This window comes from Phyllobates terribilis, unplaced genomic scaffold, assembly GCF_046119375.1.
Source record: "Phyllobates terribilis strain yellow unplaced genomic scaffold, ASM4611937v1 Scaffold_2__4_contigs__length_985480577, whole genome shotgun sequence".
Taxonomy (NCBI): domain Eukaryota; kingdom Metazoa; phylum Chordata; class Amphibia; order Anura; family Dendrobatidae; genus Phyllobates; species Phyllobates terribilis.
The window spans coordinates 342096100-342122672 of NW_027362762.1; the positions used below are offsets into that span (position 1 = coordinate 342096100).

The 26573-nt window shown below is 41.3% G+C and overlaps 1 protein-coding gene across 4 annotated transcripts in view; it reads left to right on the forward strand.

The window, feature by feature from the left end:
- The window catches only part of MSI2 (musashi RNA binding protein 2), an 810011-nt gene that overhangs the window by 90240 nt on the left and 693198 nt on the right, over positions 1-26573 (forward strand). The gene's annotated exons all lie outside the window — the stretch shown is intronic.

Sequence of the window (26573 nt, forward strand, 5' to 3'; positions counted from 1 at the left end):
TTTTGTAATCACTTTTTTTGTCTTGTGGTTTTCAATTAAATTCTTTCCACCAAATTCTTCAAAATGGTGAACATGTTTCTTAATTTTTGTACAAAATTAAAAAGTGCTCATTATTTTATTTTTTTTGCGCCTTTTTAGAGCAAAGAGTCACATGTTCCGCTAAAATTGAAGGCGTACATAAAATCAGTCCAGAGAGGGAGTGCAGTATGATGATTGGCCACAAACATGTGGAAAATAAAAACCACACCAATATTGGTAAACAAAAAAACCCACATAGAATTCCGAAAAAAAGGCGCAAATGAAAAAAGTATGTTTGAGCAAATCAAAAACTGGTGAATAAAAACGAGACCTAAAAAGGAGCAAGTGCTAGAAGGAATTGGACCCTATATGTGCCGCCATGCAGAGTCCTCAGCTATTCTGCACACAGGTATGCAAGTCATAAATTTACAGTTGCGAACTCCTTTATTTTTTTTCTCCCAATTTAATGTATTTATTTTTTTTAAATAAAAGCTAAGCTTTTCTTTCCCTTGTTATGTTTTACGTGCTAGGTTTGATATTTTCAGAGCAGAAGGTGGCTGTGTCGCTAAATGTCAGTGTTTAATTGTTTTTAGTTCCTGTGTGGTTGAGTCTGCATTTCCATGATATGTAATTACATACACTAAAAAAAAAATCACACCTGTATTTAAATTTAGCGTCCAGGATAACTCGCCCCCAAAATAGATTTGTTTTGGTGTGTGTTCTTTGACTGTAGAGAGATCCCTTTCCTTTATATTATTAAGATAATATTAAGATTATTAAGATTAAGATTAGATATTCCTTTTACAGAAACTATTTTTCTGTTAATATTTTACTGTAATATCTCACAACTAGTTTCTATCAGCTTTTGCTGCACCACAGAGGAACACGGTGTAAAAATATCACCCGAAATACTTTTCCACACATGGATATTGTTGATGGAAATTTATGGGTAAATAGTATGGATTATTCAGAGCAACTTTCCTTGGGTATTCTTCGCTGTCAAAAAAAAACCATCAAATACGATATAGGCTTTCTTTTTTTAGCACACCTGGGACATTTTATTAAGACTGGCATTGTGCGTGCCAGTGTTAGTGAAGGGACTCGCTGAAATACAATGTGTCTAATTCATTATAAGACGCACTCCACTTAATAAATTAAGCACGTTTATTAACTGGCTTGCGCCACTGCCAGAAATGTACTCCAGTCAAGTACTGGAGTACATTTCTGTAGTTATGCCACTAGAGCGACTCTCCATGGATTTGACTGACGAGTGTAGCCACATCCTGCCCGTGCTATGCCCATATTGGCAGAGACTGGCATTTAAATTCTAAATGTTGCAACGTTTTTGCACAAATGTTCGAGTTGCTCTAAAATACTTTTTAGTAAGCTGTTTTATGCCAGAATTCTGGAACAACCTCTTAATGAATCACGCCGTACGTGCTCTCTTCTGCTAACATTATACAGCTCCACTATAGAGTAATTGAAGCAATGGTGGCAGCGCTGTACTCTATGGTGAATGTGCAGGTGACACAACTCTCTTAGGGAAGATCTGGATTACATAGGACGAATGTGCAAAGAGGGCAGTACCGTAAAGAACTAGATGGGGGTGAGGGTGATGGTAGCGCTCACCATTAAGGGTTGTGTAAGGAAACAGCAGCTGTACAAGCCTGATGTGCCATAGCTGCAGCCGTGTAGCTGGAGGAGAGTATCGTCCAGATAACAGTTTGGCAAAGTGTAGATTATCACAATGTATGGGCTGCGCTCACGGAAAGGATGAGATTCGGAGAGTATAAGCTAAGTTTTTTATTCACACAATGCGCTTCGGTGCCAGACTGACTTTTTGTCAAGGTAAAAAACCCGATCTTAGTTGTTGTTTTTTTTACAGTGATAGAACAGTTTTTGTACAGAAGTTTCACATTTGTACATGCAATGTCATCTTAGGCTGAGACTACGTGGCATCTTGGCCGTGATAGAGGTCGTCTATTAAAGAACGTTGTCTGCCGCTGCTATATCGCAACATAGTGAAAATGCATGGGGTTCACATTGCGATCCTTAAAGTATCAGCAGCAACAAGCAAGTTGACAAAAGTCGGAATTGTTTGGATTTTTGCAACTTCCTGTCGCAATGCTACCCCATTCATTTGATAAAACGTACTAGTGGTATAAAACAATTTTGGGATTTGTGACCAAATTGGGCTTGTAACCCCAATCCTAAAGGGACTCTGCCAGCACAGAACGACTGTTTAAACCAAGTACAAGTGCTTGGTGACACGGTGGGCAGGGCTGTGGAGTCGGTAAGCCAAACCTCCAACTCCTCAATTTCCATGACACCGACTCCCTCATACATGGCTCATGTTTAAGTGATACATTTACTGTAGCAGATTCATCTCAGATCAGGAATAGGACAGACATTTATAGGACATTTCATAACTTTCCCAAATTATTATGAAAAAATATTCTCCACAACTGCATTGAATTACTGTACCCAATTTATTATATATTTTCGGAGTCGGTCCATTTTATACCGACTCCGACTCCACGAAAATGGGATCTGACTCCACAGCCCTGACGGTGGGGCCAATCATTTAAAAAAAATACACCTTCCCACCTGTTTGTTTACCATCTATCTCTACCCTTCTCTCGCTCTATTAAACCAGAGCTGTCAATCGAAGAAGTAGGGTGGAGATAGATGGAAAACAAGTGGTGGGAAGGGGTATATAAATGGTTGGCCCCGCAATGAAGCACCAAGCGGCGGGACTTGGTTTGAAGAGTCATTCTGTGCTGCCAGAGCCAATTTATTGGTGCTACAGTTAATTAGTGTTTTTCTTTTAGTAATGATTACACCCTTTACTTTAGTGTTAAGTTTTTGGCATTTATCTAGATCAGTGTTTCCCAAACTCCAGTCCTCACGGCCCCACAAGTCATGTTCTCAGGATTTCCTTAGTATTGCACAGGTGGTGGAAGTATCATCAAGTGTAGGAATTCTCTCACCTGTGCAATACTATGGAAATCATGAAACCTGACCTGTGGGGGCCGTGAGGACTGGAGTTTGAGAAACGCTGATCTAGGACTAGGATCTAACACAAAGTTTTTATTAGGGCTAGAAATCTCTATCTCCTCCGATTTGTGTTGCCAGTCTTTGCATTACAGCGCATATGGATGTACTTAGTTTAGGCTTTGCATGGTCATAGACTGTACTGCAGTATTTTCATATTCTAGTAGTAGTAAATGGGACAGAACTGTAATATCATGCAAAGCTGCTACAAAAAGTACAGCTGCTGTTAGGCTTGTAAAACAATGTAAATCTGGACCACTATTAACAAAATATCACAAAACTGCAGGACAATGTCAAGTCCCCCCCATAAGGTGTAATTCACACTTGTACTGAAGGGATTCTGAATCCAATAAATATAAATTAGACTTAATAGTTTTGGCATATAATCTTCCTAATGATACGTGAAGTCCACAGTTGCCATTGTTGGGGTAGGTTCACACGACCGTATTTTTGGTCCGAGTGCGCTCCGTGAATATAATGGACAGCACTCAGGCCAATGTTTTTCAGCTGGGCTGTTTAGAAGAGTAACTTTTTTTTTTTTTTTTTTCACGGATCGAATCTACTTGTGAAAAAAATCGCAGCATGCACTTGTTTTTCTTCCTTATGTCGGGGTCAGACTCGCTCAGTCAAGTCTATAGGTGTACAAAAAAAACTGATCCCATATATGAAACATCTGTATATCCTCTGTTTTTTTTCTACAGATGTATTGCAATTCTGTAACATAGGAAACTGTAAATGGTCTGATAAATTAATTGAATAACACTGGTTGTAAAGGACTGATTGTACTTGGATGTCGAGAAAAAAAATCATTCAAGTTTTCTGGATGAAAGTTTTTATACACTCCAGCAGCTCACTACTTCTATAAAGTATGTACACACAGAGCCTGGTGTGGGCGGGGTTAGCTTCCTCAGCTCTGCTTCATTGCTAAATCTAAACGCTCTGATTGTGTGAGAACGGCTGCACCCAGTAACCGAAGTGATACATCATTGGATTCAGGGTCTCTTTACCTACATTAGGCTGCTCTCAGATGAGGTAGCAAAAATCTGCTGACAGATTCCCTTTAAACAGCTTGGAATTAGGATGCACTCAATTTTTCCCAGTGCTTCATGCTGGTTGTTGAAATTGTTGCATTTTTAGGCCAGTTTTTTTTTTTGCATCAAAATTTTGGGACAGGCTTAAAGGGAACCTGTCAGCTGATATACGCTGCCCATGGTTTGGACAGTATGTATCAGTCACTGACTATAGTATCCCAGCCTGTATGTTCGTCTGTGCTGAAGCGTTTCAGAGAAAGACAGACATTACTTATAATCACTGCCGGTTTCTTCCCGCCTGCTGACAGTAACTGGCAAGCTTCTGCCTGCATGCGCGTATAGGCAGAGGCTTGCCAGTCACTGTCAGTGGGCAGGGAGAGGCCGCCGGAGACCCGCCAGTATGACTAGTCTATAGAGTGGCTCAGTCACCGGCAGTGATTTAAAGTATGTTTTTCTCTGAAATGCCGCAGCCGAGACAAACATACATGGCTGTGATACTACCACAGCCAGTGGCTCATGCACGCTGTCAACAGTTTGTGCAGTATGTATCAGCTGACAAGCTCCCTTTAAACATCACTTATTTACCCACAAATGCCATTTTCCCACAATGTCATTCTGTCCCTTATCGAGTAAGGCTCAAAAACTGTCTACAATTCTTGCTATTTGTGATGGATGGCATGCACACCATAATTCTGCCTCCATTAAGATAGTAATTCTGGCTCTGTTCTAACATTAGGAGCACCAGAATTTATATCTTAAAGCTAATATTTACTAAACAGTTATAGCACGAGGTGACCTGTATTTTTAGTCATAATATATATTTTACCTTGGGGATCAATCCATTGTCTGAAGGCCGATGTCCTTGTGGTTCCACATCACAGTGCTAGTGACCTGATCGTACACAGATGACAGATGAGACCGTGCTAGTGTCCTCTAAATAGGACCGCGCATATTAATAAATGATTGTGATGAATGCTATTCCTGCTCTAATTATCATCTGTAGAGGTCGATAATTGCCGATTAATGCACCTCCACAATATCTTGATGTTCTGTTGTCATTTCCCGTTACTGCTCCTTTAAGGGGATATTATAGCGTACAAATAGACGAGCGGCTGTACATGAAAGGAGGAAATGAAGCATGCCTGCAAATATTTCAGCTCATTTGTTTTTAATCTGTGCTACTGTAAATAACACTGTACTTGCCCACAAAATATAGCAGAGGAAAGAAGCTGCAAATCACGCCTTCTGATCTGCTTAACCTGACATAAATGCAGCTTGTTTTCCGCCTAGAACAGGCACTCCAGAGTGTTTGCACCTAGATTACAGACTATAGATGTGACATGGCGCACGTGTCCTGATCGTTGTATGGGGGGCTCACACCTGAGGGGGCTTAGAATTGTGTGAGGCCTTATCAGCCCTGCGTCTCCTTGCTTATCTTAGAACCGCATCAGAAGAGGTGCTTCCTCTGGTCATTCTGTGGAAATCACTTTTTTTGCAGGTTGAGAGATGTGCGAGACCATCTTAATAGAAATATAATTGAAGGAGCAATCTGTGAACGCTGTTAGATCAAAGGAAACCAGTTTAATTTTTAGTGCTTTAAAAGGAAACCCAATGTCGCTGCTGGTTTGTTTTATAATAATAATGTTGCGTGCCTTTTAGTGATATTTGCTTTTTCTGTTTTGTTATATTTAGCTATGTATTTTTTAGGGGGAACTATAAAATAGCAGCCTGATGTACAGAGATTGGTCTCTGGTGCTTCATCAGTGCTGACCATGGAACAAAGTACAGGAATACATTAGTCAAATTGGTCTGTGGATACAGAAAAAGCAAACACTGTCGCTTCATTTCCTATGGAGGTGCACTTTTGACATTATGCTAATGTTAAAATCAGCCTTGGCCTTTATAGGTAAAGGAGCATGAAATATGTGGCCATAGTATAGTGATTTGGCTTTCGAATCCTATCTGATGCCTGTAAACTTGTCTACCTACTTTAGTTTTCCCTGATTGTTACATTTCGATTATCCAAAGGCTAATGAACTAATCCATATACAGTAGTGTGAAAAAGTGTTTGCCCCCTTCCCGATTTCTTATTCTTTTGCATGTTTGTCACACTTACTTAAATGTTTCAGATCACAAAACAAATTTAAATACTAGACAAAGATAACACAAGTAAACACAAAATGCAGTTTTTAAATTAAGGCTTTTATTAAGGGTAAAAGAAATCCAAACTTACAGGGCCCTGTGTGAAAAAGTGGTTGCCCCCTAATCCTAATAACTAGTTGGGCCACCCTTAACCGCAACAACTGCAATCAAGCATTTGCGATAACTGGCAATGAGTCTTTTACAACGCTCTGGAGCAATTTTGGCCCTCTCATCTTTGCAAAATTGTTGTAATTCTGCCACATTGGAGGGTTTCCGAGCATGAACCGCCTTTTTTAAGGTCATGCCACAGCATCTCAATCGGATTAAGATTATGACTTTGACTAGGCAACTCCAAGGTCTTAATTTTGTTTTTCTTAAGCCAGTGAGAGGTGGACTTGCTGGTGTGTTTTGGATCATTGTCCTACTGCATAACCCAAGTACGCTTTAGCTTGATGTCTCAAAGAGATGGTTGGACATTCTCCTTCAGGATTTTTTGGTAGCAGAATTCATGGGTCCATTCCATTTACCACAGCAAGTTTTCCAGGTCCTCAGGCAGCAAAACTGCCCCAGACCATCACACTACCACCAGCATATTTTACTGTTGGTATGATGTTCCTGTTCTGAAATGCTGTGTTACTTCTACGCCAGATGTAATAGGACATACACCTTCCAAAAAGTTCAACATTTGTCTCATCAGTCAACAAAGTATTTTCCCAAAAGTCTTAGCGATCATCAAGATTTTCTGGCAAAACTTAGACGAGCCTTTATGTCCTTTTTGCTCAGCAGTGGTTTTCATCTTGGAACTCTGCTATGCATGCCATTTTTGCCCAATTTCTTTCTTTTGGTGGAGTCATGAACACTGACCTTACCTGAGGCAAGTAAGGCATACAGTTGTTTGGATGTTGTTGTGGGGTCTTTTGTGACCTCTTGGATGAGTCATCGCTGCGCTTTTGGGGAAATTTTGGTTGGCCGGCCACTCCTTGGAAGGTTAACCACTTTTCTATGTTTTCGCCATTTGTGGATAATGGCTCTCACTGTGGTTTGCTGGAGTACCAAAGCTATAGAAATGGCTTTATAACCTTTTCCAGACTGATAATCTCAATTACTTTGTTTCTCATTTGTTCCTGAATTTCTTTGGATCGCAGCATGATGTATAGCTTTTGAGGATCTTTTGGTCTACTTCACTTAGTCAATCAGGTCCTATTTAAGTGATTTCTTGATTAAGAGCAGGTTTTGCAGTAATCAGGCCTGTGTTGTGTGGCTAGGGAAATTAAACTCCGATTTCCAAAGATGTGAAAAACCACAGTTAATTTATATTTTAAGGGGGAGGGGGCAATCACTTTTTCACACAGGGCCCTATAGGTTTGGATTTCTTTTTTCCTTAATAAATACCTTAATTTAAAAGCTGCATTTTGTGTTTACTTGTGTTATCTTTGTCTAATATTTTAAATTTGTTTTGTGATGTGAAACATTTAAGTGTGACAAAAAATGCAAAAGAATAAGAAATCGGGAAGGGGGGCAAACACTTTTTCACCCCACTGTATATCTCTTTGCACTAGTTGTGAACTTTGATTAAGTGACATTTATCACATTGTATTATCTTGAATGGTTTGTATGACCTCTGTTTTATCTGCACAGACGATATGCTGCTCAGGTCCTACTGTAGCATACAATGCCAATTTTATGTAGTCTGTTGCAAGGAAGACCTCTCCAGTAAAGCCCCCATGCATTTAGATGGCTGATCTTTCGGCCAGCAGCTATCTCACCTGCCTTCTCCATACGCCAGGTACTTGCTTTGCAGAGCGCTCCTGTGTTGTCTATTAGAGAGCCTCTGCCAGATATCTCTTGCAACTTATCTCTTAGAGAACAATAGGATTGTCAGTCCAAAATCAAACGTGTTGGGTCTTTATCTGCCCAGATATCATATGTCAGGGGAAAGTTGGGCTTCCCCATAGACAGACTGTTGTCAGAAACTGTTGATATCGGCGGGTTTGGTTGCCTTAAGGCCAGCATGTATGTGGGCCGTAAAGCAAGGTTTCACGCTTCCGACACTCATGGTCCAAGTACGGAATCTGATGCCTGAACCATCCACTGGTCTCTCAACTGCCACATAGGCAAATATAATGTTAAGTTTTGGTTAGGAGACCCGCGCTTGATCTGTGCATTACCGTTCGTATGTGTTCTGTAAATGTCAGGAGTGTGAAATGGGCCTAAGTGATACAGTTTGATACAGCTATTTATTAACCTTGGACCTTTTGATATCTTTATATGTACTCAAATATATGAGAACTCTGAGATCCTAAAAGGTGTGGGTATCCTCAAAAGCATTACACACTTAAGTGCCATAATGCCAGCTAGAGTCGCCAGCCTTCTTGCTTAGTATGATTACCGAAGATATTTAGATGTCACATTATGCAACTTGGCTGACAATTTTGACCCAATCTTGATATCAGTCCCAGATGCAAGTGCAGTCATCCATGCCAGAGGCTTAGTGCTCTTTTGGGCAGGTCTTACGCACTCTCTATTGAGTACATGACCTCACAGGGAATTTTGCTTTCTTCAGCTAGCGTTGTTTTTTTCCTCTGTTTGTATATCTGTAATCTATGAATATAAAAAGAATGGGCAGTCAAAATTACAATTCCGGATTAAGAGAAAAATCTCCATTTTATTCATCTTGATGGGAAAATGCTTCCATTTTAATGTATTGGAGCAAATGGTTCTTCAATAATCTTGTTGCTTCCCTTGATTATTTGTTAAAGCGTCTGGTGTCGAAAGCTGATTGCTTTTCCCTGCGCACAGTCCATGTTTGCCTTTGTGCTGAATGTGTAATCAGTACAAGGAGAATGGGAGAGAGCTGAATATTTAACACAAAGTGGCTTCATTCTGTGGTTATTTAGGCTCTTTTGGGTATATCTGTATTGATGAGTACATTATTGGGTAATTATTTGGAATTTCTCAAAGTACTTAGTACTGACCAATGTAACTGGCAACCTGCCTAAGGGTATTTCTACATGTGGTGGATTTGCAATGGACTTACTGTAAATCTGTTGGCGGATCTTGCCTCAAATATTTGGCAGAATTCACCTGCATTACATATGTATTTCGTGGTATATTTGCCTTAAATTTTAACTGCATTGCAAATAGTGAACGCCGTGGTGAAAATCCACAGAAAACAATTGACATTTGTGAATTTTAAACCAACGCTGCATGTCAATTTCTGCATTTCTCTTTTTTTTTTTTTTTTTGCTGCCTGTGGATGAGATTTCTTAAAGGGAATATGTCTCCATATGTCTCTTTGCCACCTAATCTTAGAGCAGCATAACGTTGAAACAGACACACTGAATCGTGCAATGTGTCACTTACTGAGTTGCTTAGTGTAGTTTTTATAAAATCACTGAGGGCTAGTAACTGCTGCCAGGTAGTCCTCCATATTTATGAGCTCTGTATAACCCCATCCCCAACACTGATTGGCAGCTTTCTGCCTATACACTGTGTACACAGAAAGCTGTCAGTTAGTGGTGTGGGCGAGGGTACACAAGGCTCCGCATTTAGAGAACCAGTATATCTGCAGAAGAGTAAACAGTGATTCTATCAAAACTGCAGCAAGCAGCCCAGTAAGTGATATATTGCTGGTATCAGGGTCTGTGTCCATACATCTTGTTGCTCTTAGATGGGTTAGCAAAAACCTGATGACAGATTCTCTTAAATCCTCATTTTCTGCTACTGTAATATGTTGTAGAACCTCTGCCTGTAAAAATGTATGTTCTTGGGGAGATAACCTGGTGTCGCTCTTTCGCCCTTCTGTGAACATATGCACGCTCAGCGTAGGGTCGGGACAGATAGCTGATGGATGATCGCTGTCTAATGTTTGACCTGCCTTTCCACGCTTTGTTAGTGGGGGATCGATCAAGATGATTTGTAGATTTCCACAAGAAGCAAAATATACGAATATAAAAATGGTGTACCTTGACATAAATATTGCCTGATTGCTCATTTTGCTGGTGGCCATTCCTCTTAATTCTCCCACATATACATCACGTGCAGGCTTGGCTTCAGCAATGGGGAGAGGAGAATAAGGGGCTTATTACCATTGGGATTGAAATCCAACATGCCTGACCCTACTTTCCCCCATGTACCATAGATAGTTGGCCAGTCCCACCAGGATCGTGCTGTTCGGCTGGCATTCTTCTGAGTATGGCCACCTTTATACATTCTTGGGAACTGTTGTGGTCTCCACAATGCTAAGATAACTGAACACTTGTAGAGAAAGTCCATGGACCTAAATCTCACTTTTGTGTCTTCTTTCTGAAATGAGACCGTAGTTTGTGATACTAGAAACACATTGAATCAGAAATCTGTTCATAAAGGTTTTATCACATCCTAGTTGGAGAAATGGCTGTTGGGTAAGGAGGCAGGAATTGGGATAGACTTATGCCAAGCCAGTTTTATTACAAATCTGTGCAAACATGTAAGGGTCAGTGATGGCTTCAAAACAAACCCAGGGATGTGACCAACATTTGCTCAGGGTTTCACAGAAAAGATAAGTGAGAATACAGCAGCATGGATCAGAGGGGAAGAGAAATATTTGATGGTCAAACAATACTGCTAGGTGCTAAAGCAAACAGTCTCTGAGTAAATACAGTTTTATGACTCTGATGGTTTTTTATGGATCTTAGAATTTGTACAGACTTTGATATAGCAGGATAATGTGGGTAGGCTCAAATCCTGCTCGTTCTTAATGAACGCTTATTTAGTACAGTGTCCGAGCCAGTGTTGTCCAGCCATCCGGTTTGGACTCATTCAGAGGTCTGTCTTTCTCGTATGAGTTCTGTACTTGTTTCTCACGGATAGACCTGCACCTATAATAGTCTATGGAGCTGTTCACATGTCCTTCTATTTTTGAGGACGAAGTGGTCCACACAAAATTACGAAGATATATGCTATTTTGATCTTCGTCTCGAGTCAAACTCGCCAATACAAGTCTATGGGTCAATGAAAAATCAGACTGCACTCGGATGCCACCCATGAGCTGTTGGTATTTTAGGGACTCTTTTATATGAGGAGGTTAAGACACCTTCATCAGTTTTTTTTTTTTTTTCTTTATCATCTCTAAAAAAAAACTAATGGAACTCTGATTGTAAAAACTGACACGCTGAGCAAACTCTGATGAAACTGACCAAAAACACTGAATCAGAATGTTTGAGTCCTTACTGGTCTACAAGGGCTATGATTAAAAGGCTAAAAAAGGACGTGAAATATCAAAATCGAAGGGCGTATGCTAACTTTCATATTACAGAAATGGAAAAATAAATTAATTAGATGCATTGTTGTGGAAGTATTCTTCCCATAAAAAACGTAGCTTCTCTAAGAAGATATATCCATAATATGTTTGGAGGCACTATGTGTCAGCACACGGAGGTTGCTTCATTAGAGCATGGGCACATGATGCTTTAAGACACCGGCGGAGAACCAGAGTTTTCCTAGGCTAAGGCGCTTCTGAAAAAGCAAGCAGTCTTTTCCCAGCGTTTTATGTGGTGGCTCCCCTTCCACCTTCCTTTCCCTATACTTTCAACTATAAAGATTGGGCAGCTTTATTTGGAAGCCACCCAATCACTAAACATGTCTATACTTTTAACTGCTTCATGGTTTCCAAACCTTGAGGTCGTTAAAAGAAGTAACAAAAGATAATATATTGGTACCGCAATGTCATTTTTGCAGTGCTGTACACTGAGTTTATTTTTTGCAGCGCTTTTTCAGGTGGGTTCTAGGTGGAAGCTGCCTGAAGAACACGTTGTTGTGCACAATACCCTTATCTTGAATTGCGTGACACCTTATTTAACCCAAATTATATTTGGATAGTGTTAATATGTATGGCTATTTATAGGAGTGGGAGCTTTTTTTCCTACTCCTGTGATCAGGATGTCTCTATGACTTGTGAAATGTTAAAAGGGTTGTCCAGGTTTGCCACAAAAGTCTGCAATCACTCTTTGTGATTGCAGGCTTGCAAATCCTCACAGCGTGCACAGTGCGAGCTGTCCTTCTCTGGTGCCTGTGGTGAGACTGGGTGGTCTTGTGAATATAAGTGTTCGATATGCATACTCCTGGCCACATTCCAACTAGTTGTGTGCAGCCATGCTTAAATCGCTTGTATTGAGCAAGACGCGTAAAGTTGGAATGTTGCTAGCAGTATGCATATCGCATAATTGTGGTCACATGACTGCCCCGTTTCACAAGTCTGCAGTCACATAGGATGACTGCAGACTTTCGTGCCAAAATTGGACAACCCCTATAAGGGATGTCCAGTCCACTTACACAGGTGGCCTTCAGTACATTGCTTAAATGGCTCGGGCTGTAGCTGTCAGTGGCCTCTACCTCTCTTGAGCACTGATGTTTTTTTTTTTTTTAGTACATGGAGACAGATGTGCTGGGTTAATTGTAGTTAGGTTATAAATTCCATGATTAGTCACTAATAAACCAAACTGATTTTGGATTTTATAGCTCTCATCCCTTGTTGTCTTATTAGAATTTTCCAGCTTTTTTACTCCATGAAATTGTGTGATTCCAGGTTATTTGGCAGAATTTGTGTGAATTAGAGTAACTGCTTCTAAACCTTGGCTCCTGAATACACAGTCATTACTTCATATTATGTTTACGTGCGCCTTTCCTTAATCTCCTTGAGGGCTCCTCCTTTCAGAGGCCTGCAACTCCTTAGTAAGAGAGAGTCACACGAGTTCCGTCAGATGCCGTATGTACAAGCGTATTCTCCATTAGAAACATTGCTTCTAGGGTGAATACTTCCCTACATATTGAATTCAATGGAGTGTTTCTATTTTTTTTCCTGCGTTCATTAATTTGTAATCAAACCAGAAAACCTGTATGTGCCAATGTATAAAATGTAGGCATCTGGAAGTACAGTAGAGGGCTCGTGCACCACTATGGCAGCCTTCATACATCTTGGTACACAGCAGAGCTACAAAACATCTGTGTACATGAACCCTAAAGCTGTGTTAACAGGCTCTCAGTCAATCATTGGGTTAATTTCGGCTTTTACAGTAATCTGTTTCACTCATGGGTGATAGCATTCTAGTTCTCCTCCCTATTTCATTTTTGAAACCATTAGAGGAAAGACTTCCACATCTGCTTAGCGCTGTCCTACCTAGCAAATTCCTAGTGTTCACGTCTGTCTAAATTTACAGGAAGGAGATGTCTGTGAATTGACTAGACCCTGCATGCATGCGAACGTGCGGTGTGCTAATACAGAGGGAAAAAATATCTGTCAAGGCTTGAGTATATGCAACCAACTTGTTGCTGAGAAGTGGAAATTCACTTGTTCAAGGAGTTAAAATTGTCAAACGCTGCTTTTCATCTTCACCGCTCCAGCAGAAGAATGAACGGATTTATGGAGCTGGTGCCTTTTGCTGGAATATTGTCTGGTCGGAGGCAGATGTCATGCACAGTTCAACGCGCAAAGGGTTTGGCTTGTAAACCGCAACCAACATGTCCTGCAGTAATATAGCATTAGCATGTAGTAATGGTAAAACTTGGCACTCACTAGGATGCGTGGCAAAAGATGTGAAAATTAACAATTTAACCACCTTCATCAGATAATTGCTGTATTACTTGTACAAAGAGCAAGAACAATATTGTTATCCATCTTGAAAATGCATAAATATTATACCGATAAATACACAAAATAATAATAAACAACAAGTGATGGATCAGCACGGACGGCTGAAAGCTTGTGATATAATCTATGAAGTGTAACAGAGTGGCAGAAGTAAAGAGCTGTACGCTGCAAAGAAATCTAAAATGATCAACACGGTATCCAATTATGTACTCCCCAATTGAGAACCAGAATAGAAATGGACTCCTTTTCCCCCACTCCGTTACACTTCATACATGATCACAAACTTGCATCGGTCCGGGCTGGTCACCTACTGATCCGTCACTTGTTGCTTATTATTATTTTGTATGTTTATCTGTATAATATTTATGCATTTTCAAGATGGATAACTATATTGTTCTTGCTCTTTGTACAAGTCTTATACAGCAATTACCCAATGAAGGTCCGTATTGGACTGAAATGTCATTAGCTGTTTCTCTGGACTGATTAAATTGTTAATAAATTTCACATCTATTGCCACATATCCTACTGAGTTTTACTATTATTCACAGATTGGAACCCTACTCGGGCACCTCGCCATTCCTTTCCAGATTGCCATATCTGATTTTCCTACCATAGTATTGGCATGTGTTACTGGGCTTTATACATTAAATATGACCATCCCAGGCTGCGATGTAAGGGTTAAGTGTGAAAGCTGTGCTCAGTAGAGTGGCTGTCTGCTTCACACCTGCTGTGTCTTCAGTGGGGAGGTGTACTGGAGCAGTTCATGGCAGCCTCTAGTGGCCAGGTGTCAAAACTGGAGTCTGCTGATAACTTCTACCTTTACAATGCAAGCACAATGGCATTGGCTCCTGCAGGCATTCTTAATCCGAGCAGATACAATGTACGCTATTCTGGGAATCCTGGAATGCTATGCTTTATGAATTGATTTATTATGGATTTATTTGGTGAATTCCTTTTTTTTTTAACTCATTTATATGACGCAAATATGTTTTTTAAACACCTTATTGCAAAAGCTGCACCCGCCGAAAGGGTTACAGTAGACAGAAACCTGTTTTCTTGGCTGCAGATGTTCGCTTTGTTCCATAACCTTGTTTATCTTGGGCTTTACACTACTCCAGATTTACACCATATATACGTACCGGTTTCTGTTTCCTTTCAGATACCAAGTGGTCGGATGTTGCAAAGTTTCTTGACTTTCAGTGAATTATGTTTTGCATTATCACATTTTGAAAGCTGATGCAATTATTAAAAAAAAAATGCATAAAGTTTACCATCAGGCTGCTAATATAATACGTGAACAATGCTGGAGCAATGCGCTGCATGCTGAAATAAACTAAATGAGTCTGTGGGGAGGTTGCGCTCGCTGTACCTGAGCTCAGGTCTCCAGTCTCAGAGGTGATTACTTTAATAATGTAACAATGCAACAGATGTGCTCACTTTACCCACAAATCTCTATTTTTCTCTTTATGGGTCTATACAATAGATTATAGGTATTAAAAATGTTTTATTAATGATTAAACAAATGTATAATTAATTGTTGGATGCATAGAGGTAATTTCCCATCTGACTATACATGCCTGGTTGCCGCACATAAAGGATGTAGACCACTGCTTTCCTTGTGATATAAAGGAGTTAGTTTTGGCTGTGTACTATGCTATTACTGTGAAATGTGTTGCTGCTTGTCGTGTTAACAAAAGAATGGAAAAGTAGATTTTTTTGGGGATTTTTTTGAGGTTCTGTACCATTAGTTTGTATAAAGGGGTTTTCCACTCGGAAGGAAATTTAGCTGTGTGTAATGTACACACTGTTAGGATTTAACTGCGCTTCTCTATTTTAGTGGTCGTCATGTGCCTGTAAGGATGTGAATTGGGGTCATGGGCCGGTTAGTCTTTTCCCAGCTTCTCCCAATGTTATTCTGAGAGAACTGGCTGAGTCATAACACATACTTACGGTCCCCTGAAACCAGCAAGTGGAGCTGAATCCTAACTGTATGCACATTACACACCGCTAAGATTCTGCAAGCTGCAGGGCTTTCTGAAAATCTCCCTCAGGGGTGGACAACCCATTTTATAGCTATTTATTCAAGAAAGTCTTTGTCTTGTTTTTTTTTGTATTGCTTTTACACTCCTTCATAAAAAATAAAAGTTTGCTTGTGTTTAAAGGGAATCTGTCACCCCCCCTGGGAGATATCAGACCTCTACTATGGGCATACAGGTTATAGAAAAGTAAATCTATACTTACCTGTATGGCCCATAGTAGAGGTTTGGTTGCAGAGAAATGTGTTTTTATTAACTCTGTTTTGCAGAAGCTTGGTGTCCGGGGGACGCGAAGAAATCCCCACCTATCTTCTTAGTAATACCCGAAATCCCCGCCTATGTGTTTAGTTACCATATTTCCCCCCCTCCCCTGCACGTCACAGGGCCCTGTGACGTGCACTGTTCTCCCTCAGTTCCCGCGCATGCGCAAAGCTCCGCTCACATTGAGCGCGCTTTGCTTCGTCCCGGCCACCTTTCTGTGACTCCTCGGCGCCTGCGCAATGGAACCCTGCGGCGCAGTGCACAGAAAAAAGTGGCAAGGAGGAAACAAAGTGCGCTCTATGTGAGCGGCGCTTGGCGCATGCGTCGGAACTAAGGGAGAACAGTGCACGTCACAGGGCCCTGTGACATGCAGGGGAGGGGGGGAATATGGTAACTAAACACATAGGCGGGGATTTCGGGTATTACTAAGAAGATAGGCGGGGATTTTTTGGCGTCCGGGGGACACCAAGCCTCTACAAAACAGAGTTAATAGAAACACATTTCTCTGCAACCAAACCTCTGCTATGGGCCATACAGGTATGTATAGATTTACTTTTCTATACCCTGTATACCCATAGTAGAGGTCTGATATCTCCCAGGGGGGGTGACAGATTCCCTTTAAATTGTTTCTCATCTTCTAAAATGTGTGAAACTGCAAAGTACTTGTAAAAACAAGCAACTTACCTGTGATTAGAAATTCTCTCTGTAACGTTTTAAGCGGGTCTTACAGTATTATGCAGGATTATTCTTTTTTTGTGTGTAGTATGCACAGATCTCTGTACGTGTAAATAGTTTGGAGAAATAAAGAAAGATTTAAAAAGAAAAATGATTCACATTTGAACCAGTTGGTAATAAAGTCGTAATATGGCGGTCTTACAAGCTGAGAGTAAGGCCCCAATATGCAGAGACAATATTTGCCCAGATGTAATGCTTTTTGTTCATCCATCTGTGATCACAGTGGTAAGTGAGCAAACCTTCGAAATAATTGAAGCAATTTATTGTTATACATAATGATCTGAGCTTGATGAATCAATTATTCTGTGCTGGGCTTAGTTACTACTGTGCTCGTCTAGTGGTGAACGCCGATAATCAAAGTTAAATGTATTCTGGCTTTGCATGTAAGGTCTGATTTGGTGACCTAGTGGAAATGGCTGTTATTTTTCTTTTTCTTTCTGGTGAATAAGAACTATTCTCCATTTTCTTCCTGCCTCATCACTTCTGCTGTAGTCTCGTGACCCATCTATGATTACTTGTGCTCTGTATATGTCACTGATGGTCGGCATAGTTGCATGGGCTATTGAGTGAGCAGCATATGGCTGCAATCCATTACAGACTGCAGAGGGGTTCTCTACTTACATGGTATGGCTTGCTTATGTCATGGAAGTTTTATTTTTCTTATTCCACTGATCTGTATTAGAAGTATCTTTGGAACAATTGTGACATAAAGAATAGAACCTGGTTGTTGACGATCCACTAGATGATTTTGTAATATATCCGTTTGGACTCCTTTATAGTTCCCATACATGTTTCTATTCTTTATAAATGTTTGCTTTCTTCAGCTCATGTGGTGGACATCCGTTAGGCTTAGGGCTTCACAGTGACATGTGTCGCGTGACAGCAGCTATCATAGAAGTCACGCAACCAAAACCATTTTTGTATTTTGTCTGTGACTTGCTGACATGCAACTTTTAGAGCTACAAATATTGCCAAATTGGTTTTAAGTCTTTGGCAAATGAGTCGCGTGTGACCAGTAATAGAAAATCCAACACATTTGTATCACCGTAACAGGATGCAATGCAACACCATAGAAGATGTCGCACGGGCACAGGGATGTCTTGTGTCGCACGGGCACAGCTGCCCGGCATTTCTAGTCTTAAAAACATAAAATGTGTCCCATTGAGTGACCTATGTTTCAATGTATTTGATACTGCCCATCAAATTCTTGCATCCCTAGAGAAAATTAGCCTAATTGGGCAATATTAAGACATATGGCAGAATAATATCTTACATATATGACAAGTTAGACCTGTAACGTGGGTTTCCTTCCAGTTTATGCAGTTTTAATAATGGAACACCACACCTCCACTTTGTGGAAGCGACAACTAATAAGTACTAATGACACTATTGATACTTGACGTCCACTGTTTACCGCCTGCCTGACTCTGCAGACAACCTGATTTATGGTAAATCCGACTTTTTTTTTTTTTTTTTTTCTTTTAACTTGCTCACCTCTGTTTTTGATGGTGTTTCACAATGGTTTACACTATACTATGCGGGATATTACTTCCAGGCCTAGTGGTTAATCTCGCTGGGACACTTAGAAGTCAATGGCTCAGGAAATTGGTCCAAGACCAAATTGGATCCAGATTTTTCTTTTTGCTGCAGGTTTTATATTGAATAGGGGATTTCCCCTCTCCATCTGGATTATGAGTTAACAGAGAAGCATATTAGGGTAGACTCTTTTATTGTTGTTTCCCTTTAGCTACTTAAGAGGTCACGGCTGTTAGTGGTGTTCTGGGGTCTAGTTATTTTTAATATGGAGTTCCTTTGTATATTAACCTGTGTAGAACATAGAGAATGATCTAAATGTACACACGGCACATAGTAGCACTGTGACAGTTTCTTATTTATTATACTGCTAAAGTATGAAACAAAAATTCCCAAACAATTTCAAAATATATGTAAAAGGGATGTGAATTTATCCAACATGAAATTCTAAAAGTAACTTTATGAAAGTAGATCTTTGTATGCTAGCAATGTATTTCTTGGCCAATAATCCACAGAGACCTTATAGATCAGTACAGATGAAACTGTGAGGTACTCTGAGTTGTGGGGGAGGAAGTTCTTATTGATGTGTTTTTTGGGGGGGGGGGCTGAAGCATTCATTAGTTTAATAACATGTGGTGCCTATGTTAAAGAACTAATCCATCTAAGGCCATTACTTACCCACCCACAGGACAGAATGATTGTTACCTAGTCACTGGAGACCCCATTGCTGGACCCACAGTGTTCCCTAAAAAGAAGGTCCGAAGTGTCCCATTTCTCCCCACTGCATGAACACAGGGAGGAGGAGTTGGATTGGAGCTGTGGTCACGCATACTCACTGCCTCTGGTGCCATTTCATTCAGTGTCTGAGGCTAATGAAAACTGCAAAGCACTATACTGAACATAGTTTTTGTTATCACTGGAGGGCCTAATGGGAGGTCGCCTAAAAATCAAACTTTTATCAGTTATCTTGTGTATAGGTCAAAAATGTCCTTAGCGGGGTCCCTTGTGTGTTACACTGGGTTCAAGAGGCAAATAGAAGGTTAATTGAGCAACACCTTTATCTTTGGTGTACGCTTTGACCATTAGAGAAGCTCAGGATAATATAAGAATAACTGATTGTAGCGACACAACCCCATCAATCTCTAGGAAGCGTAAGGAACTGCAATTTCCTGAAGAAAAAAAAATATATAATGTTTAGTTAAACTTTTAAATGATCCTAAACAATTACTTGATGCTCCTATCATTTCCCTTACATTATCTCTCCTCCACCATTAGACTTCTATTATTACTTCCCCGACTTAGGACCTTTTTTGAGCATTGTTTAGAACAGGACTTAAAGGGAGGCTTTAATTTTTAATTTATTTACTGTTTATATCAGACTTTCATTTTAAAAATATTTTTTTATATTGTTCATGCCACTAATTATGTAAAAATAATTCCTGAAATTGTGCAGTTCTCACCCAAAGGCCAGGTTCACACTAGTCTATTTCACTGTCCGTATATGGACCGATATGCCCAGACTGACTTGAGGGGGTCTCCTAACCAGAACGCAAAAGCCTCCTATACATTTATATTAAGTTTGGGTCATGAGACCCACGGCCGGTTTGTGTTCCCCCTTTTCAGACTCTGACCGCAACGCACGGGTGTGTGAATCCAGCCTAAACCTGATGGGCATTTGCTTGGCGATTTTATCTGCACTCTTAATTCTTCCATCCTATGTGAGTTGAATTAACAACAAAAACACATGAAAATGTTGAGTATTTTTCTGTTCTAGCACAGGGTGAGGATTTATTGCTTTGCCCATTATAACCGGCCTGGCTAATGTAGACAACAGGAATATTTGCACTCGTGCTCTTTCTAATATACTTGTTTGCTGGCAGGTAATCTTTATAAAACTATGTGTCTTGTCTGTCTCTGCTGTGCTTGGATAATTCTCCTGCTTAGTCTCAGCATTTAATGAAGTCCTGTCACTGTCCTTCAGCCCCCACAGTAATCCGAGCTTGGAAATAAAAAAGCAATGACTTTGAGGTAACACTGCAGTCAATATTGCTTCAGATGTGGACATGTTAAAGAGAGAGTTCTGACTATTATAATGCATAAGCTAATACTGCACAGAGTGACCGGAGGCGAGTGCTGTGTGTTTTTTAGTGTTTGTTTTTTGATTCTTTATGATCAGAAATGGTGAAGGCTCTTTAACCTTGAAGGGAGTTGGTCAGCACAGGATGACTGTTCAAACCAAGTACAGGCGCTTGGTGCACCCTTGGTGTGGCCAAACATTTAATTACACCTTCGCACCTTCTTGTTTTCCTTCCATCTCCACCCCTCCTTCTTCTTTTATTGACCACTCTGGATTTATAGAGCCAGAGAAGTGCGGAGATAAATGGAAAACAAGCAGGTGGGAAAGTGAACTTAAATGTTTTCACCAAGCGCCTGTACTTTATTTGAACAGTCATTCTGTTCTGACAGATGCTCTTCATCATTAAAGTTTACCTGTGCTTGAATATTAAGGGAGTGTTCTAATCTTCCATCTTCAGCAGCGCATCGCTCCTCTGCCTCTTGGCTTCCTGTTTGCCGGGAGCGTTGTGCTCCTGAAGATTGACCGTTCACTCCAATGCTGCTAGCAGAGAGAGCTTTATCTCGAAGTGCACGGGGAATGACGCTGGCTGGATCCAGCAATCCGGCCACCTTCAGTGCAGTGTGACCAAGCTCTAAAGCACAGAGCCTATAAGCGGCGCACGTTCCTTGCCTAGGGAACCGGCTGCCCTGAGACTGCAAGGTGGCAGGTAACCTCGGCAACAAACTGCACAGTAGAATTAAAAATGCCTCTGCTCTCGAGAGCAGAGGATTTTTAGTAAGAAGTAGATTTTTACAATTTTATCCATTTAAGAATTTAAGACAACTGCTTTAAGCAATTACTTGCATCAGAGTTAATTTTAAAAGCAATTTCAATATAATTGGACTTGGGCGGCAGCTGATTTTGTATGTTTAATGACGTGGATTGCAATTGGTTACAAAAAAAAATTTGCCTGTTTTGAAATACCTGGTAAGTAATTTTTCCTGTCTAAAAACCCAAACCAGTGTGGTTTGAGAGCTTGATAGATTGTATCCTGCATTGTGAGCCGGATTTGGTGCTAAACATCCTATTATACATCTTCAGGTACAATTGACAAGTTGTTAATTAACCTGTTAAGCATCAAGACTTGGTCCCAGTGTGTACATTGCAGTCCCTTCCACACTGGAACACTACCTGTAAAGATGTATTATTTTTTAACAGGATCCTGGAGTGGGTATAACTACCTTCAACCCAGAACTAACAATTCTCCTTGCTGCTTCCCAGCATGGCAGCTTACACCCTGTGGGATTATCAGGATGAGACGCAATTCAGGAGCTTTGAGTGAATGTAACGGAATGATTGTGAAGTGCTATAGACTCCAGCTCTTGTACTGTACCAGGCCGGCATTCTGCACCTGGGAATCTGCCGATAATCCCTATTGTACTGTGCCTTATAAATAGAGGGTTCTTGACCAGTTAGGTGCTAGACGAGCCACGAGACAAGCTCAACTATTCTATTAAAGACTTCTTATGTTAATCGCTGAGAGTTGTGTGAGATATATTAACCCTATCTGCGACTGCAGATGATGGAGACCTTTATCCCATCTTTCCCTGTCAAATGGACTGTTTTATTTTGCTTTGTCCTTTACATAAAAGCTGCATTAACTGTGACATGATGCTTGTTGGTATGTAAATATAGGAAATCTATTTTTGCAGTTGCAAAGCCAAAAACGGTGTGGGGGGACCTTATATGGTGTGGGGGGACTTTAAACGGTGCGGGGGACGTTATATGGTGCAGTGGAAACTATTTCTTTGGGGAGCGCTTTAAGGAGTTTTGCATTTTCTGAAGCTGCTTTTGAAGAGTTTTGCAAGGTTTTTGCAGTTTTTTTTTTTCTTGAAGGGTTTTTGGCAGTGCCTAGGTTGGAGGGGATTCCATCTGAACAAGCTTCAAAAGTGACATACACTTTATTCTCTCCCACCAGCTGTCTTTCAAAGCCTGAAGTGAAAAAAAAACCAACTTTCAAAGGAGTGAGAAAATAAATAGTAGTGTTAGTTTTTCTATATAAATTAATAGGAAGGGTCTTTCAAGGTTTTTTTAAACACTTTTTTTTTCTGCTTAAGGGGATCCGCTTTTAAAGTTCTCCAAAAAGTCTGTATGTACATATTGTTAAAGGCTTTTCATCAGTTCTCATTGACTGGGAGCAGCTGACAGGATTTTGTTTTTAACAGTCTCACAAATTTTCTTTTCATTTGAATGCTAGACACATTATTAGGGTTTCTAAATTTATGACCAGGGAGAAGTATGATAGCTCCTTGTACCCACTAGTTTTTACAAATGCTGACGTTTACAGCAACATTTTCTATTGATTAAAGTGGGTTTAATCTTCAGGAGCACACTGCTCCGCAGCCTCCTGGCTTCCTGCATGCCAGACCAAAGGGTGGGAACGTCTCTCTCTTGAAGATTGACATTTTGTGCCAGCGGCTTGTTTGAGCCGCTGGTCTGAACTGAGATTACCCCTTTAGAGTACTTTAAGTGGAAGTATCTGAAAAAAATATTAGTTTGCTCCCAGGGCTGTGGAGTCGGTAAGCCAAACCACGACTCCTCAATTTCCCTGACTCCCGACTCCACAGCACGGCCTCACTACTGACCATGTACATAAAGTGCAGCACAGATTCATCTCACCTAAAAGCCGAGATCCTTAGATCAGGAATAGGACAGACATTTATAGGACATTTCATAACTTTCCCAAATTCTTATGAAAAAATTTACAGCACATCCTGCATTGAACTACTGTACCCAATTTATTATATAGAATAGACCAAAGCTGCGCCGAGAAGAGCTGAAGACGGCAGCTGGTAAGTATAAGACTAGGGTCAGGGAACTTACATTAGTGGCACCACTCCAACATTGAAATTAAAAAAACAAACAAAAAAAAAACTACTTTAGAGTTTTAAATTCTAAATATTTTAATGTAATGCTTGGCTTTAATTGTAAATCTAGTATCGAATAGATTTACATTGTGCATATAGAAGAAAACCGTCCATTTTGCAAGTTCACAGGATATCTAGATTATGGTTCATTTTGTCCCAGTACATTTGGAAGATGGCCACAGAAGTTTCTGTTAGAAGAACATCGTGTTCTACAAAATGTCTTATCCATTTGCCTGTAGTTGTGAAACCATCTTTGTTATTTTAGGCAATGGAGAGTCAAGTGTTTCTCAGAAAACTCCTGTGAGCAGTTTATCTCTATGCAGGCTGCTTTTTTTCCTCTCCACTCTTGTGCGTAGATGTCTTCACTGGAAGTCTCTTGGTAGATTCTTAATTTAACATCTTACTAATTGGATTCGTGCTGTTTTGGTGGCTTACTTAATGCAGACCATGCACATTAATTGAGCTTGGTTTACACATAATCTTGGTTGTGAAGAAGGTTATGTAAATTGCATACATTCACTGTATGGTCATTTGGCAGAAGTCAAGGTCATTGCTGCTTAAAGTTTTAAGTGAGGTATTCAAAGCTAGGATGTAGATAGCATTGGGCTCAAAGTTCGCTGAATACCCAGTGAGAAGGGCGGCCTGACTTTACCGTTCTTGTTTAGTTAAAAATACCGGGTAATGTTGGTGACATCTCAATGTAACCGTTGGAATATTCGGTATGAGTTGCTCACAGGTGTATTGCAAGGGTAAAAGTGTGCTCCAAACATAGACATGTTTCTATATTCTGCCCAGTTAGAAAAAGGAGGCAGGGTGGAAAGGAGGTACCCATTTACGTGAGCACTGGCCAAATCCATTGGTGGTGGATGGAGGGCAGTAAAGAAAAATGTTCATCCAACTTGAATTTCAACATGCTCAATCATTTCTTCTTAAAGAAGTTTTTAACTACTTTTTCATTGATGCCATAGCCGTAGGATACGGCATCAATGTTTGATTGTCTGGGGTCCCACACCCGGCACCCCCGCCGATCAGCTGTTATCGGTGCCAGCGGCCGCCGGCCTGAAGTACTTACTTGTGGTGCTTGGTTGTTTAGCTGTAGTGGCCGCTGCAGGGTACTACACATCTGCCTTCCATTGAATTGAATAGGTGGCGGATGTGCAGTACCCCTCGGCGGCCACTACAGCTAAAAGGCCAAGCACCGCAAGTAAGTACTTCCGGCCAGATAGGGTATCAATGAAAAAGTAGTGGACATATCCTACGGATAGGGCATCAATGAAAAATGAAAAAGTAGTGGACAACTTCTTTAAAGAGTAACTGACATTATAATTTTTATTTTATAAATCAATAGTACATAAGATATGAAAATAAGAAACTTTGTAATATATCAGAGGAATCTGCTTCTTTATCTTTTTGGATTGATCTTTCACTTTTAAAATTCTCAATTTACAGGTACAATTTGCCTGTTCATAGAGGAAGAGGGCTAGAACTCTATAGCGCCACCTGTTAGAAGCAGCAATCCTACAAGTCACAATCTACCCTTTAACAAACATTGCAATATGACTTAGGATAAAAGCCAAATCAGAATCTCAATTTGCAGACACGGTGTTTTGTTAGAGGGTCATTAGTAACTTGTAGGATCGCTGTTTCTAACAGGTGGCGCTATAGAGTTCTAGTACTCTTCCTCTCTGAACAAGCAATTTGCATATTTAATTTCCCAGAGGAGTGAATAAGCCTCCTTACATTGGCATGCAAGGGCCAGTATGTCACACTCCACAAGGAGAAACATTACCCCTTAGACCTCAATCCAGAGCCTCTCACTTAGCCAAATCAGATCTTCTACTTTTCACTGACGAGGGTCAATACTCTGAAACACCGTGTCTGCGCATTGTGATTCTGATTTGGCTTTTATCCTAAGTCATATTGAAAGGCTCATTTAAAGGTCAATCAGGGCCGTCTCCAGGTTTTCGTGGGCCCCGGGCGAAAGAGTCTCAATGGGCCCCTTTAACACATACCACCGTTCATGACACACAGATACGGCGGAGAAATATAGGTATACAACACAGGGCCCAGGCTGTCCCCTCATCCTTCACATATGCAGACATGCGCACACACACTGTATGCAGACATGCGCACACACACTGTATGCAGACATGGGCACACACACGGTATGCAGACATGGGCACACAAACACGGTATGCAGACATGCGCACACACACGGTATGCAGACATGCGCACACACACGGTATGCAGACATGCGCACACACACGGTATGCAGACATGCGCACACACACGGTATGCAGACATGCGCACACACACGGTATGCAGACATGCGCACACACACACACGGTATGCAGACATGCGCGCGCACACACACACGGTATGCAGACATGCGCGCGCACGCACACACGGTATGCAGACATGCGCGCGCACGCACACACGGTATGCAGACATGCGCGCGCACGCACACACGGTATGCAGACATGCGCGCGCACGCACACACGGTATGCAGACATGCGCGCGCACGCACACACGGTATGCAGACATGCGCGCGCACGCACACACGGTATGCAGACATGCGCGCGCACGCACACACGGTATGCAGACATGCGCGCGCACGCACACACGGTATGCAGACATGCGCGCGCACGCACACACGGTATGCAGACATGCGCGCGCACGCACACACGGTATGCAGACATGCGCGCGCACGCACACACGGTATGCAGACATGCGCGCGCACGCACACACGGTATGCAGACATGCGCACGCACACACGGTATGCAGACATGCGCGCGCACACACGGTATGCAGACATGCGCGCGCACGCACACACGGTATGCAGACATGCGCGCGCACGCACACACGGTATGCAGACATGCGCGCGCACGCACACACGGTACGCAGACATGCGCGCGCGTGCACACACACACACACACACACACACACACACACACACACACACACACACACACACACACACACACACACACACACACACACACACACACACACGGTGTCCGGGCCCGGGCTGCTCCCCCTCATCTGTGCAGGGCCACCGGTGTGTCACAGACATGGCCCACACCATCAGAGGGGCCCACTTGCCATCGGGGCCGCTTCCCCGGCACCTGTTCAGATCCGCCAGCGCTGCTTGAT